We start from the raw sequence: 22,710 nt of genomic DNA, 5'->3' as shown, positions 1-22,710 counted from the left end.
GTAAAATGAAAAAAAAATTATAAAATCATCATAAATCATTTTGGTCAATTCATTGTGCTTTTTGTTTTTGAAAATGATTCCAAGTTTGAGATTAGTGAACACATTTATTTCTTAATTGTGGCTGAGACTGGCAAAGATTAGTGCAAAATTTACCTTTCCAAAATTTAGTATTAATGGCTCATATTTATTTCCTGGGGATTGAAAAACATACCTATATAGGACAGAAGGAACACTAACATATCAGAAAAGTGGGATAAATTAGACCCCATACATTTTGGGAAATTTTATCCATAAAAGGCATGTTTCAGAGTCTAAAGATCCACGTTACAGAGTGGTAATGATATTTTCAAGACAAGTAACACATGTAGAGCTTGCGTTCAGAATACAGAAAATATTCTTACTAACTCATAAGAAAACGTTAAACTGTCCAATAGAAAAACATACAAAAGGTTTGAACTGGTCATCCCCCGAAAGAATATCAAATTGTCAAGAACTCTATAAAATGTACTCAACCTCTTTAGTCAACAGGGAAGGGTGAATCAAAACTACCCTGAGATATGACTACATACCCACCAGAATGGCTTTAAAAAGCACAGTACTGAACATCACGAGGATGCTGAGCAAGTGAAATTCTCATAGTCCTACTGGTGGGTGAGTAACTTGGCGTTGCTGTTTTGGGAAATTGCCGTGCAATATCTGCTGAAATTGAGTCTATACCTTCCCTATAATCCAACATTTCCATGTCTAGATATCTACTCCAAATAAATTCATGTGTATTTCTACTAAAAGAATGTTTGTAGAAGCATTCCAGTTATCAATCACTGGAAAAACACACAAGTGCCTATTAATTGGAGTGCTCTACAACAGTAAAAGTGACAACTATTGTTCATTGTAAAATGTTTTTGGATGAGTTTCACAAACATAATAAGCCAGTGCAAAATAACACACTATGTATTTTTCCTTCTATAAAAGTTGAAAACCAGCTATGTTAGTCATCAAGATAGTGGTTACCCTTGGGCAGGAGGGGTGAATAGTTAGCAGGACTTAGGAGGGCTTCTGGGGTGCTGACAGTATCCTGTTGTCTTCAGTGGTTTTCATCAGTGTACTGTCTGGTTACTATTAGAGTTGTCTATTTATGATTTGCCCATTTATGATTTGCCCATTTTTCTGTTAGCATAAAATTACTTTTAAAATTATTTTAAAAAGAAATTGCTTAAAATTCTGAAGTCACTTGAACAACCTACCCACATATTCAGTCACAAGAGGATATCTTCTGTCTTCCTGTGCCTTAGGTCTTGTGACTGAGCCAAGATTATGTAAATGAATGGGGCCAACCCATGTAACAGATGCTCACTGAACATTTTGAAGGATTAGCAGTGCCCATGCTGCTAGAGAATTATCTTCAAATCACTGAATCAACATAAAGAACATGATAAAAAGTACAGAAAGTTTTATACCCTAATATTGTACATTTTTACATAATGTGCATTTTCCATTAGAAAATACCAATGCAGATAGAATCATTTGTGAAATACAAGAGCATTCTCTTGATTCACAATAATTCAGACATTCAGAGTTTATTGAAGCATAGAATTCTGATTTTCTTCCATCTCACATCCTACCCTCAGTAGTAAGTCAAGTTTTCATATTTGGATATCCACTAATTTTTAAACATATAATTTTTTTTGAAATGATTTTGTCATGAATAACCCATTCAACTCATGCAAACATCTAGTTCTGTGATAGGGCCTTAACATGCTCAACTCAAAATATATTGGTTCATTTATACTCATTTTATCTTATACTCTAATTTTCTAACTATGGAGTTTTTTCTCTGGCTTTGTCCAGAGCTTCAAATGATATTTATGTTAAAATCATGAGATATTACAGAATGTCCTGAATCCAAAGAATCGATCTCTGTTTCCTTTGTCTCTTTCTTCTTACAGTATGTTCAAGAAGGCACATACATTCTGGTTTACTTGTCTATGACGACTGAGAGAAGTCTATAAGCTCTGTCTCTGTGTATGTTTAAAATTTGTCAGCAGGTTTACTGTTATTCATTCCCCAATTTTGAATGCTTTCCCAAAGCTGGGGAAAAATACTGTCAATCATATTTCTCAAGTTTTACGCCTTTCTGACTAAGTTTGTGTTTCTGCTTTGGTGTGCTCCTACTGCATACTAAAAGTGAGCTTACTTGAAAAAAAAAATCCTAAAATGAATTATTCTGCTTGAACAGGCCAAGCTGTTCTAAACAGCCCACTGCTGACAGTGCTTAACTAAAGTCAACAAAGAGAAGATAAGGCTTACTGGTATTGTTTGTTGAAATATTAATACCAATTCCAGCTGTAAAAATGATAAATACTTTAATAAAGATAACTTGTTCTTCATCAAAGTTTGCAGTGTTCCTTATTCTATCTGTGCAGGAATATTCCCTGTAGTCAGATTTAATCTCACAAAAGATATGGGTTACTAAAATGTGGCTATCTTATAATGTCCCCAAAGCTTTTAAAATAAGCAGCCAAAGTGTGTTAGCTACATTTCACATCCTTTAAAATCCCACATATCTTTTCCTAATTTGTCTTTTCAAAATTTTTTTGTAAATAAACACATTTCTTTTGTTTAAGATACTGCTTCACATGTGAACCTTCTAGATGCTTATTTGTACATTGATTGTGTGGGATTTTTTGGTGTGCTTTCTGTTCTGTTTTGTATTTTTACTCTGTTTTGAGTTTGTGGGATTTTTTTTTGTTTCATTTGTAAAGTACATTTATATGAGGTACATGGAGTCAGGCAACTGCATGAATTATAGAGGATTACAGATTAAATTGTTGAACAGAACCTGGATGTTAGAACCATTAGGCACTAATTTGTTGGCAGAGAGGCTCTGTGCCATTTGCTGTGTACATCCTGACAATAAAAGCATTACATGGAGCCACTGCCACTTCAGTTTCATGAGTTTTTTATGTGACATGGCACATCAAATCTGCCAAGCACAAGACCAGCTGGAAAGAGAATACTCATCAGAAATATGATTTCATATGAAGGAAAATAATGTAGGTGAATGTTGGGTGTAATTAAAAGTAAAACTAAATGACCTCCATGTATGGAAACTAAAAAAATATTTTAATAATGAAAATAGCTAAAAACAAATTATGGAAGCAAAACAAATTTGCCATTGACAAATCATGAAAGTCACTTTTCAAACCCCTAGCAATTTTGTGTCACAAAATAGTGGAAGACAACGTTACCCCATACAATTATTGGGATAATGAAACATTTTGAAAAAGAAAAAGTAGAATTTAATTCTCTCCAAGCCAAAATAAATTCAGATGGACTTAAAAGAAAACTTTCTATGGTTGGTGTTTCTAAAACCAAAACTTAAGCATGTTTGTATAAGATCCATTCCCTTAGTGTAATTTTTAAACTAATGTAACAAATGCAAAATAAATATTCTGTTAAAATGTATCTAAGCATTTAATTTTTTAAATCATTTTTGTTTAACAATGAGCTGAGTTGAGGATGTGCTGTGAGTTGAGCACTGTGCTACAGTGTTGATACAGCCATAATTACTGCCATAATTATGGCATCATATCAGTTGCTCTTATCCAATGTTAAAAAGTATTAGCAGCCTTATGAAGAAATAAATGATTCCACACGACACTTCTGGAACTGTAGTTGATACAGCCATAAATACTGAAAAGCAAACAATTCTTCCTTGCATGTTTGTATAAGATCCATCCCCTTAGTGTAATTTTTAAACTAATGTAAAAAATGCAAAATAAATATTCTGTTAAAATGTATCTAAGCATTTAATTTTTTAAATCATTTTTGTTTAACAATGAGCTGAGTTGAGGATGTGCTGTGAGTTGAGCACTGTGCTACAGTGTTGATACAGCCATAATTACTGCCATAATTATGGCATCATATCAGTTGCTCTTATCCAATGTTAAAAGGTATTAGCAGCAAAATAGGAAACCTGGAAATTTCCAGAATTGAAAAATGACTAGAATGAATGGAGCGGAAGCAGTCAAATGGAGCGCCGTGCACAACAAGACTGGAACCAGAAATGGAGAGGATTACAGGAAGAAATAATCACCTTAGGATATTATAAAAAGTTTAATAGGGTGAGTATAAAGAACCTGCTTGTTTTGTTTTATTGTTGTGGTTGAGAAAACAATTACAATATGCCAAATTAATGGGAAATAATTTATACAAGAAGAATTGTTTGCTTTTCAGTATTTATGGCTGTATCAACTACAGTTCCAGAAGTGTCGTGTGGAATCATTTATTTCTTCATAAGGCTGCTACTCTGTACATCATTCTTTTTTAACATTTGATAAGAACAACTGATATGATGCCCCTATTCTGATTAGGAATTCAGCTAATACTTTTCAAAGATCATATATATCATGTATAATTCTATTTCTGAGAGTATTCCCTTCATACCTTTGTCTAGGACATCTGTGAGGAGAGCATTTCAGGCTGAAATGAGAATAGGTGCAAAGTCCCCTCTGTGGGAAAGAGTATGGAGTTATTATGGATGCATGAAGAAAAGGGGTACAAGGGTAGTTTAGTGGTAGAATTCTCACCTGCTGTACGGGAGACCCAGGTTTGGTTCCTGTCCCATGCACTTCCTCCACACCCCACCCCAGAAAAGGAAAGATTCAGCAAATGGTTCTGCAATAACAGGATAGTCACATGGAAAAGGAATGAAATTGACCTCCACCATACAGCATACAAAAAAAAAAAAAACTCATAAAGAGATTGAGCTTATATTTTATACCAAAGTTTAAAGAAGAAGAATATTAATATTTTATTTTAGTCAAGGTTTTCAAATTAAAATAGTATGGTTGTTGTTTAAAGTTAAATTCTAAAGTCTATTTTTATGAAGACACTAGTTAATGCTCTCATTTCCCAATATGGTCTTAAATAGCTAAAAGAAATGAACAATTTGCTATATAAGCTTCGTATTTCATGTGCTTAACAAAAACAAATACGTTATAAACATATATTGATATAGAGATATTTGTTTAGAAAAATAATACCCTATTGTATTTGCTACCTGGTAACATATACTGTGATTTTCATTCAAGGTCATCACCTAAAGCTCTGGTTCATTCTTTTAAATAGAGCCATAATAATTCAAATTATGGCTGCAACATAACTTAGTCATTCCTCTAGGGAAGAAAGGTGCGGCTTGCTTCAGTTCTTCGTTCTTAACAGTTTTAATTAAGATCTTTGCAGATTCATGCTTATATATTGTCTCTGAAGAATATTCCTGTAAGAGTCTATATCATGAGTCCCCTTTTCTTCAGGTGGTTCAAAGGGTTCCTTATTAACACTAAAATATTTTTGATTACTTAGGAAATACTTCTGAACACATATTTTCCCTTTTTTCCTTCGAGATGAATTAGCATCTTCAAGATGCTAATATTTTGCAATGAACAGCAGAACTATTTTCCAGAAAACTTATGACATACTTGTGGTAAAGATATGCTAACATAAATTTATGTAATTTTTGTGATTCTTGCTATTGGTAGAGACAACCTTGCTTGAAGTGACCCTTCTTTATCCAACTTCAATCTTTAGCACCACAAGAGTAATTATAAGAATTTCCTGAATTGAAGAATTTATGGACACTTGCAGAATGTTATAGAAAGAAGAGGGTGAAAATGATCAGCATGTACCAAATTTCAAGTATTCTTAGAAAGTAATGCATTATTAGTAGCATTTCTTGGAATCCTCTCCATACTGTAACCGTAATTTTGTTGGCTCATTCCTTTTTGTCCAATTTTAAAATGAGATCATGTGAGCTAAAGTGGTCCTTGAAGATAATATGATGTCATCCCCAACATTTTATGAAGAAAACGAGGACCAGAGCTGTTACATGACTGAAACCAAGTCCCAGATATCATTAGTAATAGAATGTGAATCCTTGTTTCCTAGGTGTGCTGGTTTGAAAGGATATATGCCCCCTAAGAAAGCCATGTTTTAATATAAATCTCATTACTTAAAGGTAGAATAATCCCTACTCAGTACTGTATATTTGAAACTGTAATGAGATCATCTCCCTAGTTGATGTGATTTAGTTAAGAACGGTTGTTAAACTGGATTAGGGGATGACATGTCTCCACCCATTTGAGTGGGTCTTGATTGGTTTACTGGAGTCCTATAAAAGAGGAAATATTTTGGACACGGAGAGAGACTCAGAGAGAGCAGAGAATGCTGCTGTACCATGAAGCAGAGTCCACCAGCCAGCAACCTTTGGAGATGAAGAAGGGGAATGCCTCCCGGGGAGCTTCATGAAACCAGAAGCCAGGAGAGTAAGCTAGCAGATGATGCCGTGTCTGCCATGTGCCCTTCCAGCTGAGAGAGAAGCCCTGACTGCGTTCGCCATGTGCCTTTCCAGATGAGAGAGAAACCCTGAACTTCATCGGCCTTCTTGAACCAAGGTATCTTTCCCCGGATGCTTTTGATTGGACATTTCTATAGACTTGTTTTAATTGGGACATTTTCTCGGCCTTAGATCTGTAAACTAGCAACTCATTAAATTCCCCTTGTTAAAAGCCATTCCGTTTCTGGTATATTGCATTCCAGCAGCTAGCAAACTAGAACAGATTTTGGTACCGGAGAGTGGGGTGCTACTGCTACAGTTTGCAAATACCAAACATGTTGGAACGGCTTTTTAAATGGATAAAGGGAAGATTTTGGAAGAGTTGTGAGAAGCTTGATAGAGAAGGCCTAGAATGCTTTGGAGAGACTGTTGGTAGAAATGTGGACTCTAAAGATACCTCTGATGAGGCCTTAGACAGAAATGAGGTCTGTGTTATTGTAGACTGGAAGGAAGGCGATCCTTGTTTTAAAATGACAGAAAATCTGGCAAAATTGACTGGTAGTTTTGGCTGGAAGGCAGATTTTAAAAGCCATAAACTTGGATATTTAGCAGAAGAGATCTCCAAATTAAATGTCAAAAGTGCAGTCTGGTTTCTCCTTGCAGCTTATAGTGAAATGCGACAGGAAAGAGATAAGCTGAAAACTGAACTCTTGAGTAAAAAGAAACCAGAAATTGAGGTCCCAGAAAATTCTGGGCCTACAGAAAGGGAGACTACAGAGTATAGTGTGGATTTAACCAAATGTGGAACCAGCCAGCCATTTCAGAGAAAGTCAGGATCGGACATGGAGTTATCCAGGAAAGATCTGTGGAAACTCCTTATGTCTGATGGGCATGATCCAAGGCTACTGCATAGAAAGCCAACGAGAGTGCTGTGGGACCTGTATAAACAGAGCCGCTGCCAGTCTGGACTGAGGGGTTCAGAGAAGGGACACATTGGAGGAAAAATAACTTCAGAGGCAAAACCGTGGAGACTGAGGTCTGAAGTCAAGAAGCCTCGGGCAAGGAGAGCAGACCCACCCAAGCCCATGGAGAGGGTGAGTTTGCCCCAAAGGCAGAGAATGGGCCTCCCACCTCATTGCAGTGGAAGAGTCATGCCACCTCAGGCCTTGGAGAGGGTGAAGCACGTTTCTTGGGGTTTGGGGGGAGCCTGGCTGCCACCACATGGAGGGGTTGAGCGTGTGCCCCGGAGCTGGCAGAGAGCCCAGGTGTGGCCCCAATGCTTGGAGAGGGTGGAGCCGAGAAAAAGGTGGTCTCCCCAATATCCCCCAAGGTTGCATTCAGAGAGAGGCAGGCGTAGGCATTTGGAAAGGGTGGGACTGCCACTTTCTAAAGCCCTGAGGATAAATGAGTCTCAGACTTTGAAATCTAATGGACTTTGCCCTGCAGGTTTTCGAAACTGTATGGGTCCAGTGACCCCTGTGTTCCTTCCTCCCTATGGAAATGTGTACATGTATCCTACGAATGTTCCTCCTTTATATGTTGGCAGCAAATAACTTGTTATGAGTTTTCAAAGGTCCAGAGTAAATGGAGAGAATTTTGCCTTAGGACAGACCATGCCTGTAACTGATTTGATGAGATTCTATACTGTCTCTAACTTGATACTTTGTTTGTATTGCTACTGAAAGGTTTAAGGATATCTGATATTGTTATGAAATTAATGTATTTTGTATATGGGAAAAACATGTCTTTTTTAGGGGCCAGAGGGTGGAATGTGCTGGTTTGAAAGGATATATGCCCCCTAAGAAAGCCATGTTTTAATATAAATCTCATTACTTAAAGGTAGAATAATCCCTACTCAGTACTGTATATTTGAAACTGTAATGAGATCATCTCCCTAGTTGATGTGATTTAGTTAAGAACGGTTGTTAAACTGGATTAGGGGATGACATGTCTCCACCCATTTGAGTGGGTCTTGATTGGTTTACTGGAGTCCTATAAAAGAGGAAATATTTTGGACACGGAGAGAGACTCAGAGAGAGCAGAGAATGCTGCTGTACCATGAAGCAGAGTCCACCAGCCAGCAACCTTTGGAGATGAAGAAGGGGAATGCCTCCCGGGGAGCTTCATGAAACCAGAAGCCAGGAGAGTAAGCTAGCAGATGATGCCGTGTCTGCCATGTGCCCTTCCAGCTGAGAGAGAAGCCCTGACTGCGTTCGCCATGTGCCTTTCCAGATGAGAGAGAAACCCTGAACTTCATCGGCCTTCTTGAACCAAGGTATCTTTCCCCGGATGCTTTTGATTGGACATTTCTATAGACTTGTTTTAATTGGGACATTTTCTCGGCCTTAGATCTGTAAACTAGCAACTCATTAAATTCCCCTTGTTAAAAGCCATTCCGTTTCTGGTATATTGCATTCCAGCAGCTAGCAAACTAGAACACTAGGCAATGCTCTTTCATGGATTTATTGAAAGACAGAAACTTCTGTGTTATCATGGTATCTTTGTCTCAAAATATAGTGAAGGCATGGAGCAAATGTGAGCCAAGGCCTAGCTTATCTATGTACGAAGAATATAATATCATCTTTTTTTCCCAATTTATTCTGCAATTAGCATTCTTTTCTGAGACCTGCCCAATGTGGCATTCTGTAACACTAGATCTTGTCTTTTTTCCTTTGATTCTCCCACTGCACATGTATATGTTAAAATCTTCTTACCTTTCATTAGTTCTGAACTGAGTGTAAATCTCTGGTAACAATATAATAGAATATAGTTCATTAATTTTAAAATGGATTAGTTTTTTTAGTCACTCTGGCTAGAAAATCATTCATAAATTCTCAGGCAATTGGTATAAAACAAATAATCTCTTATCAAGAAAATGCTTTATGAGTAAGAATATTTGAGACACATGATCCCAATCATACCACTTAACATACTGATATTAATTCTTCAGTATATGAAATGTTAAATTGGTATAATAGCCCCAAACTTCAAGTTACCCATCAATAGAAGTAATTGTAATTTAAAATGTATCTACTTTTGAGGGAAAGAACTGTATTTCATAGAAATGAGAATATGTTATGTTGGTGTGTGGCATTATTTCAGCAAGCCCATTTCCATCCTGTTCTTAGCTCTGTAACTAAGATTTATTGTTTCAGTGATGATTAGGTAGAAATGGTAATATTTCCTCAGAAAATGTAAAGGAGGGTATTAGCTTATGTAATAAGCTTATGTAATGAGCTAATTTGACAGCAAATTAGAGCTTCTTAAGAGAGTGTCACCTCAGGTATCCAGATCACTCGGAAAAGTAAAGAAGATTATTAGGTGATAAAATATTTTTTTCATACGCTCAATTTTATATTTTCAGATAAATGCTTCATAGCATACTCATTTTAGAAATATAAAAATATGTTGTGTTATAAAGCTTCATAAGTGCTGTCAGAGGAACACTGTGAATTCCCCATATGAAATCCTGTTTGTACATAGAATGTAAACATGTTTGCATTTTGAAATGTGTTGTTGGAATGCATAGCACACACTGAAATCAAATTTGATTTCTTACTGTAAGAAATAAATTGCAGTGTAAATAGCTTTTCTATGGAAGAGTACACTAAAATATGGTTAAGAAAATAGTAGATGCATAAAAAATTGTCAGATGCCATATATGGTTTGATTCATATTCATAAGTCAGACATGAGTTCTAAAGAAATTAATTAAAAGAAAGATTATTTTAGTTTTAAAATTAACAAGTCAATATGCTGTTTGGTTTTCTCAACTCTTAGGAAATTTTATACTTCCACTTGGCTACTCAGAGTGAAGTACACATCCAAATTTTAAAGTCCTTCAAACAATGACAGTCAGATACGATAAAGTTAAAAGATAATGACAAAAGTGACATACTATAAACATAGGGAGATAAAATTTGGATTCTAAAAATCTAAATTTCTTACGTAGAGAACCACTTTATTGTCTATTTTTGCTTATTTAGCTTCAAGTGTTTACAACTCTCTGAAATGTTATTTCTCTTGCTGTATCTAAAAGATAGGATAAATATATATATAGGATATATATATATATATACATATATGTTATAAAACTTCCATCCTTGTCCATAAATCAATGCCAACCTGAAAATGTGAAGAAAACAAAAAATTCTTTATGAGCAAAGTTAATTTGTGTGCAAAAATGGGGGTCAGCAATTTCAGTATAGATTTCCTTCTGCTAGGTGGGATGTATAGTGTTGATACTGTTCACCTCCTTTAAATGTTTCCCAAGGGGAAAAGCAATACACAGGCAGCACCTATCATGTACATCATGTATACTCCATGCCACATTTCTTCATAAAAATTTTTAGACTGAAATGGGATGGAAGAATAGTGAAGTGACTTAAGAGGAACTCAGGGGCAGTATGTCAAAAGGATATTCAAATTGTCACTAAGGCCCCACGTTTACAGTCAAAGTGTTTGTAGAAAATTGAAAGTATGATACCACCAGAGCCAATGAAGAAGGCTTTTCAAAAAATAAAAGGTTACACAAGTGTATTTACTGAGTTTGTGAATATATTATGTACCAGTTACTTTTCTATGTTCTGTGCATAAAGTGGAGAGAAAGAGAGACAAAATTCCTGCTTATATGTAGTTTGAATTTCGTGAAGGAAAACAGTCAGTAAATAAATAAGCACAGGTACAGAAAACAGCCCAACATAGGCAGTGACCAAAACTGTGCTTAAAGTACAACACTGTGATGACCTGGAGAGTGGTAGGTGAAGAGAAACTCCCACTAAAAGAACAGCTTCTGCAAAGGTCGTTAGATAGGATCAAGAGTCACGTGAACTGGAAATAGAAGAGAGGCATTGAAATTACCTAGCGAGATTGAATGTCCTAGACTGAGTTCCCAGAAGCAGAATTTTGTGTGCTTTTTGGGAAGCCCTCTACAGGAGGAAAGTTGGCAGGGAGAGAGTGAAGTAGGTTAGGGAAGGGAGAAGAGCTGAGAAAGGACGTGGGCTCTGGGCTCTACCACACTAGCTGCATGCTATGGTTGCTCATTCTTTGAAGCCAATTGTGCCAGTTTCGATTAGTTTTTGGTTGGGGAATCATCCACCCAGAAAATGCAACTTCACTGGCAAGTTGGCACCATTATCTTTGATTTTAGTAGGAGTGGTTCAAGAAGATACCTAAGAGGCCGACATCATAAAGGACCTTCAGCTAGGGTAAATATTTTGGATTTACTCTAAAAGCAATAGAAATGCTTGGAGGATATTAAACAGGAGAACAACATGATATCATTGATTTTTCAAAAGCTCACTTTGAATGGTGAATGGAAAATAGGTTTGGTGAGAGTGAATGCATGGATATAAAATATGAAGTAATTTCAAGATTCACATGAAGTCATAGTAGTGGCTTGAACAAATTGACATTAATGGAAAGTGAAAGCAATATGTGTAATTTGCCAATATATTTTGAAGTTAATTTTGAGTAGTGAGCATAAAAGGGAAAGCAAAAGGTGACTCCCATGTAATAATATTTATAGGGATTGGTGAGATTTGGGCGAGTATGTGTTAGAACAAAATCCAGAGTTCAATTTGGGGCATAATGAGCTTTGGACAGCTATTAGCCATACAGTGAGTGTCAAACATGTGGTTGTTTACTCAGGACGTTTACTCAGGTTGTTTACATTAGGTGACATAAAGACCTAACATATCAAACTGATAGTGACAAGGCTGATCAGACTTTGTGCTTGACAAAACTTTAGGCTGCTATGGTTAGGCCAACTAGTCAAAGTTCAGTGTATGTGAACTTTCCATACTCTAACTTGTTTGCTACTTCTCAGGCCTGCATCACTGCCTCATGTTCTTAACTGCAAACAGGCATTCCTTACCACTGCTTTTTTCTGTTATTTCAATGTTTGACACAGTAAATTACATTTCAAGATACCTCCACCAACAGGTTTTAGCACCCCTTCTCCTCTTTCCATGGCTGCCTATCCCATGGTCTCTGCATCTGAAAGCTTTACTTGCCCAACCACTGCCTAAAAAATTTCTAGCTTAAGCTTTCAGCATCTTTCCATTGATATAGCCCCTCTTACTAAAGTCTTTCCTTACTAGTGTTCTGTTCTGTATTCTTTTTCCTTGACTATAGTTACTGGCACATAATTCATATTTAAAACTATAGGGCTTGACAAGAATACCTAGAAATACAGGGTAGGTAGAAGAGGAAACGCAGCAATCAGTCAATATGTGAGAGGGATGGGAGATCAAAGGATTTTAAAAATATTAATGTGAATTTCTATAGTGTATTTGTTCATGAGGGTAATGCAATTGAGAGGAAGAAATGAGTACTCCTGGAGAAAGAGGGGATGATTTTAGAAACCAGGTTGTTAATAAGGCAAGAGACAATGACTTCAGAATACAAGTGGATGGGTTGAAATTTTAAAAATAAAGTCAAGTTTCTATGTGAGTGAATGAAATGATAGACTTCTGTCTATTATTACAAGGTATATTCTATGTTATGAATCTGTTTTTTTTCATTGTATGGGCAGGCATCAGGAATCGAACCTGGGTCTCCGGCATGGCAGGTGAGGACTTAGCCTGCTAAGCCACTGTGGCCTGCCCCCAACTGTAAGTTTTAACTGAAAAAAAAAAAAGTAGTAGCTAACCATTTATTGATCACACAACTAGAAGATAGACGTTGGAATTTCAGATATTGAAAGTACATAGTTCCCTCTAGGAGCTCTCAGTATAGCAAGAGAAAGAGACAAATTTGCTGGTGATTTCAATGGAGTTAAGTACCACGCTTTTGCTGCGCTATTAGAACTAATTGGAGTATCTAATAAATCACCTAAATGTTAAAAGTCCAAGAAATAGCATGAAGGTAAGCAATAACAGTTATAGTATTGAAACTACTATTAGTTTAATTTTGCCAGAAAGGCAGAGAGTTATTAGGGACACGAGAAGGTAAATCAGAGAGGTAGCAAGGTGCGTGTTCTGATGAACTTCATAAACCATGCTTTCAAGTCTGACTTTAGTTTATGCTGTCCAAAGAGAGTTTCTAGTCTGTGGAGGCCATAAAAAAGACCCAGGAACACCAATAAAGCTAGATTAAAGTATGGAAATGTGGAGGAGTATCTTTGCCTAGGAGAGCCATAATTTTCTCTATACTGCCCAAAACAGTGAAGTGTCATCTTGCAAGAGTTGATAATGGTTACTCCACAGGGTCCACGGAAGAGTAGATGAAAGAAAAGGAGGAAAACCCACCCAGAGCTGTGGTATTTAACAGTAAGCCAAAGTGGAAGATCCTAAACAAAACACACAAACATTCTCAAGGGGCCAGGGCTTCCTGTTTGCTAGCTTTTTTCATTGCACTTTTCTGCCTTCAGAACTGTATTTCTTACCATTCCTTACAGCTACACATAAAGACTCTCATCAATAAGGTAATGAGTCAGAGAGTAACAGGAACATAGTGATATATTTTATATCTTTGGTGAGAGATAGATTATGAAAACAGCTGTTTTGCATTAAGGTGCATCATAAAAGTGATCCAACATAACCTGTGGGATTTTACTATGAAAACAATAATTTGTTTACCAACCTAGCAAAGAGTAGGCATTGGCCCAATATCTGGAGGAACAATTTTATCCTCTAAACAATGCTAACTCTTCACATTCTAAATATAATTATTTAAACAGGCTAATTTTCATTCTATATGCTAATGAGGATTGGCATCTGGAGCCCTAACAGGGACAAATGCCCTGCTAATGTGAATGCCTGAACACGGTTGTTGGGCAAAGGCAAGCTAGATTAGAATTCAAAAGTTACACATGGTGATAGAAGTGGTTGTGCAGTCCTCAGTGGTCTATAAAATCAAATGCAACAATAGATCAAGCAGAATCAAGGTTGCCAGAGAAACCTCAGCACGAGTAACAAGTCATTACAAACCCTATTGAAAATCCTTTTGGTGCAGTGAGTAGGCCTAAACCCAGATTGAAAATTTAAAAATAATTGACTCCAAGGGAGATGGGTGATCAGCTGTGTAACAACTTTTATATAAAACTCTTGCTGAGACCAGTATATTTTTATTGGAACATTGGAATGAAATTGTTCAGTAAAAGTTGGAGGATATACTTTTTGTTATGAAAAGAACAGTAATGATACAATTTGAACTTCAAATAAGATTAGGAATGCATCAAACAAAATATGCTCTTGAAATTCCACACCCCCCATGAAGTGAATCTATAATAAATAGAAACTAAATAACAATATCAGGATGCCCATGTAGTAAATATATCTTATACACATTTTAATTTGTTCCATCCCAAATATATTTGCATTATGTGTGTAGAACTTAGCTTTATGTAAGTTTTGCGCAAATTGTAAATTACTTAGTCATGCATTTTCTTGATTATTTTTGCCCAAATTAATCTTCCCTTCCTTCCTTCCTTCTTTCCTTTCTTTCTTTCTTTCTTTCTTTCTTTCTTTCTTTCTTTCTTTCTTTCTTTCTTTCTTTCTTTCTTTCTTTCTTTCTTTCTTTCTTTCTTTCTTTCTTTCTTTCTTTCTTTCTTTCTTTCTTTCTTTCTTTCTTTCTTTCTTTCTTTCTTTCTTTCTTTCTTTCTTTCTTTCTTTCTTTCTTTCTTTCTTTCTTTCTTTCTTTCTTTCTTTCTTTCTTTCTTTCTTTCTTTCTTTTCTTTCTTTCTTTCTTTCTTTCTTTCTTTCTTTCTTTCTTTCTTTCTTTCTTTCTTTCTTTCTTTCTTTCTTTCTTTCTTTCTTTCTTTCTTTCTTTCTTTCTTTCTTTCTTTCTTTCTCTCTCTCTCTCTCTCTCTCTCTGTCTCTCTCTCTCTCTGTCTCTCTCTCTGTTTCTTTTTCTCTTTCTCTCTCTCTCTTTCTTTCTCATCTATCTTTATGATATAAACTTTAGGAAAAATTTGGTTTTCATTTTTCTTGTCTTTTTGAATGTCTTCAGTTTTTTTTTTCTTTTGACAACAGTGAAAATATATGGTATGGGGCTGCAGGAGATATCTTATCTCTCTTTGCAAAGGGAAATCAGATCTATCACAAGGGTGGGCCTATGAGTTTAACATATTATAGATCAAAACAGAAATAGTATGCCAACATTAAAGAGACATGATGCCAGAGGAGAATTGGCTGAGCATCTTATACACCTAAATAAATAATGGAGCATTCCTGTTATAAAAGGAATTAACCAGTTTCAGGAAGATACAAGCATGAGAATATTTGAGATAAACCTTTGCGATGCCCTACTAAATTATGTACATTAGGGAGGTAATCATGTTCAATGGGCTAAAAGTATTTTGGAGTCATCGACAAGACAATTTCCATTGTAGAAATGGCTACAGAAGATTCAAAGTGATTGCATTTTTTGAATTATAAAACTAGCACCTTTTTCAACTCCTGCTAATTCAAAACAAAACAAACAAACAAAAAACCAATCAAACAAAAAATGAAAACAACTAGTACCTAGCACAGTTCTTAGCATATAGCTTATTAATTGAACAAATTATTTGTTTTGATTTCATGCTCATTTGGTGAATGTACCCTTATAAATTGGTTTATTACGAATAAACCCCTTCTAAGAAAGGGAATAACATACTTCTCCCAACAGGAGGGTTCCAGTTTCACTGTAGTTATAATTTTCTCTCTAAATAGATTTTAGTAAAGGTTTTGGCTTTATTCTAAACCAGGTTCATAAGCTTGGGCAACACACTATGCCTTTGATATATAGGGCTGTTTTTGGTTCTGTGGAACTGTCATGTTTCAGAGTTGATAATGTTTGATGATGGGGGTTCTCTATAGGTGATAATACTCTTGAAATCGCTTGACAGTAAGATCACCTGTTGTTGTTGCTCCTGTGTTTCATGCCTGGCTTTGCAGAATTTTACAGGTGATTTTTGCCTTTATGAAATCAGGGATAACACATAGAGAGGAAATAAATTACCCCATCAAAATCAGAAAATAAATAAATCTAAAATATTTATGATGTATTAAGTGTCCACTATTGGGTCAGATATATAGGTTAAGGGCCTTAAACACATTTTCATAATATCTTCTTAAGTATTCTATTAGGTAAGACTTAATGTCATCATTTTATGAATGAAGAAATTGAAGACTAAAGTGATATGCCCCTGTCAGTAAGTAATAGGGCTAGGATTTGAAGCATGTTCTATCTGATTCTGAATTTCGTGATCTTGGAAGTTGCTACCCACAAACACCAAACTCAGCCTCATTAAAGGTTCACAGCCCATTTGCTGCTATTACAGTGCTTTTAGGGAGAATTTTCTCAAAATATGAGAAACATTTTCTATCATGAAATCATGTTGAAAATACTAAGTTAAAAAAAAAAAGTATCCCATAGGACTCCTTGGAGCCTTTAATATGCCATGGTTATTTTCAAACTTATTTGGGCATGGTTCATTATTTTCAAAAGCCATCTCACGGAGCAAGAGTTCCATAGCATATTTATTGGACAATGTTGGATTTTTAAAATATGATGGTTAAAAACAAGGGAAAATCATGAAGGCTGAACAAATTTGTAATTTAAAAAAGAGCACTCATGTAAATAGAAATTGATAAATCAAATCATATCATCAAATCTGAGCGTTACTGCTTGGAGTCTTCTAATTGCTCCTTCTTCTTAGCATTTACGGTGCTTCTATTTGGATAGAAACGTTTCAGTTTCAAAAGGAGGCCACAATTATCTTTCTTCTTTTCTAATGTAAACACTGTGCATGCAAACAATTTACATTTTTCCAACTACCACCATATATATTATGTATTTGATGCTTGTTCTAGTTTGCTAGCTGCCAGAATGCAATATACCAGAAATGGAATGACTTTTAAAAAAGGGGAATTTAATCAGTTGATAGTTTACAGTTCTAAGGCCGACAAAATGTCCCAATTCAAACAAGTCTATAGAAATGTCCAATCTAAGGCATCCAGGGAAAGATACCTTGGTTCAAGAAGGCCGATGTGAGAAGGCACGTGGCGAACATGGTCAGAGTTTCTCTCTCAGGTGGAAAGGCATACAGCAAACATGGCGTTATCTGCTAGCTTTCTCTCCTGGCTTCTTGTTTCATGAAGCTCCCCGGAGGACATTTTCCTTCTTCATCTCCAGAGGTGACTGGCTGGTGAACTCTCTGCTTCCTGTGGCTATGTCATTCTCTGCTCTCTCAGAAATCTCTTTTCCTCCAAACTGGTTCCTCTTTTGTAGGATTCCAGTAAACTATTTAAGACCCACCCAAATGGGTGGAGACACGTCTCCACCTAATCCAGTTTAACAACCACTCTTGATTGAGTCACATCTCCAGGGAGATGAATTACAGTTTCAAACATACAATACTGAATAAGGGTTAGAAAAAATGGCTGTCTTTACAAAATGGGGTTAGGGCCAAATCATGTCTTTTCTAGGGTATATAAACATTTTCAAACTGGCACAATGCTTAAATAATTATGAAAGATATCTAAGAAAAGTCATTGTGGAAGATAGTGACATAATGAAAAATTTGCCAACATAACATATGTCTAGACATTGAAGGAATATTTTACTTCACAAGAAACACTCATGGAAAATGCTAATGACTTGTCAAAATATTTTAATGTGATTTAAAAAGAGTAGGGGGAATTTATACAGAGATCTGGAATAAAGTAAGAAAACATAAGTTCTTCATGTGTAGGAATAATCTGATGTAATGATTACCAGTATTTAGGTGGAGAGAGCATAAAAAAATATTTTTAAATGTGCAAACAATACTAAGATTTTGGTAAGTACTTACAAAGTTAAATTATGAAATGAATTAAGATACATTTAATTACCCTATAGATACCCTACATAAAGCTACAAAGCAAGGAGCAAGTTCAAACAAAGTTGAAACCAATTTTATATAGACACAGTAGATCAAGGCAATCATTTCACCAAAATTGATACAATATTACACATTTGAAAGTAATCTAAAGTCATGCTTCTACTTGGAACAAAAGCACATGTTTTACTGCATGTTTGGGAAGAAAAACCAACAAGAGAAGTTTATTTAAAACTTTTATTTCATTAATTGTCATAGACACAGAATTGTCAGTAAAATAATTTAAAAGAATTATAATGCCTTATTCTTTTATTTTCAAACCTCAAAAAACAAAGGTCATTGTTTTCAAGGATAGAGAAAAGCCTGAGAAACAACATCTGAGGGTTTCCATACTGATACAAGTTGTTACACCTATGCTTATTAATAATTGCATGTGGTACATTAGAAGTTGCATCACCATCATTATTTTTCAAAAAGTAAATTATCCTCAATAGCATAAAAGGCATTATACACCTGGAAAAACAAATGAGACACATTTTGCTTAAGACAATTCTATAGAAAAATAGAGTTTCAGAAGAAGTAAGAACTCAGGCACTGCAGTTCAGTTATACTGTCGGTGAAGCCTGAAATTCATATTTCTCTGTGGTTTATTTGTCACAGGAAACATTCTACCCACTCATGTCTCCAAATATTGAGCCACCAGAAGGGCTAAAGGTTTAGGCTTTATACCCCCAGCGAGGCCCATCGCTCATGTGCTCAACCCCAAGGTGTATTTACAGGAACTGAGTAGCAAAGGTCAAAGAAGAGAGTGTAGAGATCCCTGTTCCTTGATCATCCATCTGCAGTATGGGCACAAAAGCTTTTTTTTTTCTGTAAAGAGAATTTGGTCATATGTTGGGCAGCGATTGTTTAATTTTTATCCAGAAATTTAAAATTGATATTGTATATAAACAGTATAACAATATATTTATTATTTTACCTCCATTTCACCCTGTTATATTAATATGTATTATGTCGCATTAATCAGTGGTGAGTTATAAATGACTTTCTGTATAATATATCCACTTTGACAGAGTCATGTTTTATACAACTTCAAGATATTTTAAACCATTCTTTCTAAAGGTTAACAATTTCCATAATGATATAATTACTTAAATTTTTCTTCCCAGTTAATATTTTGCTGATTCATCCTTTTCAATCTTCAAACCCTGGTTTTCAATTACCTTCTTCTTCATTAGTGTAGCTTTTATATTAGAAAGCCAAATCAGCCCAGTGTAATAATGTGTTATTGAGTGCCAGCTTGGGGCCACGCATGTTGCTAACTGCTAGGACGTAAATGTAATAAAAGTAATAATTTGTGGGGAAGTACCAAGAGCAAAGTGCCAAAAGTGTGATGATTAGCCTCCTGTAAGAGAAAGGATAATTCTTTCTCTGAAGCCAGAGGTAACATCAGCTGCCAAGAATGACAGGATGGGGATTTTGTAGGAAATTTCAAGAGAGTTGAAAAATCATAATTTGATTTGTTTTTAATCTTAGTTCAATTTTCACATTCTAAAAATTGTTTGTTCTCCAATTAGTTCAACTTATTTTTTTTAATTCTCTTATGAGTATCTGACATATATTGGTATATGTTTTCAACAAAAATAGATTTCTTAAAGCCATTTACTTTTCCATTATGAACTTTGCTGTTGAATCCCTTTTCTTTAATTTGTTTTTGATATTTCCAGGCGTTTAGAATGAGAAATGTATTTTCTGATCCTTAATGATTTTCTACCTTACTTTTCTATTTCTTACTACACAACTGGGAATTTGCTCGTCCTCCAAATACTTCTGAAAATTTTCCCAGTTTTTGATAAATTGATTTCTACTATTATGATAACAAGTATAGGAAGAATGGGACTTTCATCTTAAGATGTGGAAATTAACATTTACATTCACTTTAGCTGAGTTGAGAAGAGATATTACTAGGAGACCTATTTATGCATTAATTTCTTGGCTTGCGGCGTTTGTGATAATGCACGTGCTACAAATTCTAACCTCAAACCTACATTAAGAAAGTGCAGTGGAGTGAATACCAAGGAGAGCCTGGCAGAGACAAACACGTTTCCTTATATGTCCCTGCGTTGGTGAGCAGAGCTTTTTTGCCCTACTTTTCACTCAGTGTGTAACCTTTCACATTTAAACCTATATTTGATGATTTACCTCATCACTCCTCTGGTTTCCGTATGGCAATTAATACCCCAAATTTCCACTCAGAGCAATAGGTGAAAATATCAGCCCACACTCACATGTTGTTTCCATCTCTCTCTTTGTTGTTGACATTTTTATTATTTTTTCTGGGTGCTCAGCTTTGCACTATGCTAATTATCTATTAGTCACAATTTCCAAGGCATCCTTGTAAATGTGATTTAAAATAATTTGACTCAAGTAATAGTTTATATAACAACAAGAGTAGATTTTCCATTCTTTTGAATCCTTTTCCTTGGAGATATTTTCCAGTATAATATTTTTATACAAAATATTGCTTTCTTCATCCATGCACATCTACCCCCGTCATGCTTCATGATAATAGAACCATCCACAAATATAAAAATCACATGGGTTATAGTACTTTTTCTTGTACCTTTTAAAAGCATAAGATCATACAGAACTATTATTTCCCTACTTTTCTTTTCTTTCCTAAAAACATATCCCAACTATCCAACTCACTGGATATAGATCAGATTCAATATTTTTTTTGTATCTGAATAGTATCACATAGTATAAATATGCCAAAATTATTTAGCTATACCCTTATTCCTTAACATCTGATTGTTTCTGTTTTTGCCCCTACTATCTGTGAAAACAGTATCATGCATATCATCATTTTATATTTGTGCTTTATTTAAATATTTGAATTGAATGGATAGCTACAATATTAAACTAATTTTTATTTATTTATTTATTTAGATACTGTATGGTGGGGGTCACATTTCATTCTTTATCCATGTGAGTAACCTGTTATTGCAGCGCCACTTGTTGAATTTTTGTTTGTTGTTCTTTCTTTGCTTGTTCATTGTTTTGGGAAGTGCACAGGCTGGGAATTGAAGAGAGAGAATCCCACCTCTGAACTACCCTTGCACCCCTTATTTATTTGTTTTTATTAGGGAAGTTGTGGGCTTAAAGAACAATCATGCATAAAATACAGAATACTCATATGGCATATTATTGTTAACACCCTCCACTGGTGTGGTACATTGGTTGTCACTGATAAAAGCACATTTTTATAATTACACTATTAACTATATAGTCCATGGTTTAACTTCAGGTTCACTGTGTAGTGCAGTTTCACGGATTTGTAAAAAAAAATTTCCTTCATTGCTATATATACAACTTTCAATTTCCCCTATTACTATATATAAGACCTTCAATCTCCCCTTTTAACTGTATTCAGATATATTTTTCAGTGCTGCTAATTACGTTTAAAATGTTGTGCTACCATCACCACATACATTTCCAAAACAGCCCCATCATTCCAAATAGTAACTCTATGTTTTCAGCCTTAACTACCCGTTCCCTATCTCCATCCTGACCCTGGGAACCTGTATTGTAGATTCTGACTCTATGACTTTGCTTATTCTAATTGTTTCATATCAGCAAGATCATGCAATATTTGTCCTTTTGTGTTTGGCTTATTTCACTCAACTTGATGTCTTCTAGGTTCAATCATGATATTGCATGTATCAAAACTTCATTGGCCTTTACAGCTGAATGATATTCAATTTTATGTATATACCATATTTTCTTTGTTCATCCATTCATAAGTGGATGGACATTTGGGTTGTTTCCATATTTTGACAATTGTGAATTATGACACCATGAACATCAGTGTGTAAATATCTGTTCAAGTCCCTGCTTTCAATTCTTTCAAGTGCATACTTAGTAGTGGGATTTTGGGGTTATATGATATTTCTGTATTTAACTCTCTGAGGACAGCAAAACTGCCTACCACTGCAGCTGCACTATTTTACATTTCTACCAGCAATAAATGAGTGTCCTTATTTCTCTACATCCTCTTGAAAACTGGTAATTTTCCTTTTTTTTTTAATAGCAGCCATTCTAATGGATATGAAATTGTATTTCATTGTGGTTTTTATTTGCATTTCCCTGATGGCTATTTTGTGGAACATCTTTTCATGTGATTTCTGGCCATTTGTAAATCTTCTTTGGTGAGATATCTATTAAAGTATTTTGCCTATTTTTAAATTGGGCTGTTTGACTCTTTGTTGTTAAGTTGAAGATGTTTTCATATATTCTGGATACTTAACTTCTATTAAATATGTGGTTTCCAAATAATTTCTCCTATCGTGTGGGTTGTCTTTTTACTTTTATGTTAAAGTCCTTTGAGGCAGAAAGGTTTTTAATTTTGATGAGGTCTCATTTAGTAATGTTTCTTTTCATGACAAAAGAATGTTAGATGACTTCCAAAATATTTGCATGCGGCATCTCACATTCCCACTAATAAAGTGTGAGAGTTTGTCTTTTCCCACATTTTTGTGAAGTTTGAATGCTACTTAAATGTCAGTTAAGTG

At 35.2% G+C, this 22,710-nt stretch overlaps 1 long non-coding RNA gene across 2 annotated transcripts in view; it reads left to right on the top strand.

Moving 5' to 3' along the window:
• Nucleotides 1-22,710, top strand: part of LOC143682721 (uncharacterized) — a 142,019-nt gene that overhangs the window by 107,368 nt on the left and 11,941 nt on the right. The window contains exon 4 of one of the 2 annotated variants that reach the window (XR_013175251.1): nucleotides 12,869-12,947. This is a non-coding gene — a long non-coding RNA (uncharacterized LOC143682721). Of the gene's footprint in view, nucleotides 1-521; nucleotides 646-12,868; nucleotides 12,948-22,710 lie in introns of those variants that run through there. The other variant, XR_013175252.1, reaches the window with a different exon arrangement.

This window comes from Tamandua tetradactyla, chromosome 5 (genome assembly GCF_023851605.1).
Source record: "Tamandua tetradactyla isolate mTamTet1 chromosome 5, mTamTet1.pri, whole genome shotgun sequence".
NCBI classification, from domain to species: Eukaryota; Metazoa; Chordata; class Mammalia; order Pilosa; family Myrmecophagidae; genus Tamandua; species Tamandua tetradactyla.
This window is presented reverse-complemented; position numbering and strand designations above follow the sequence as displayed.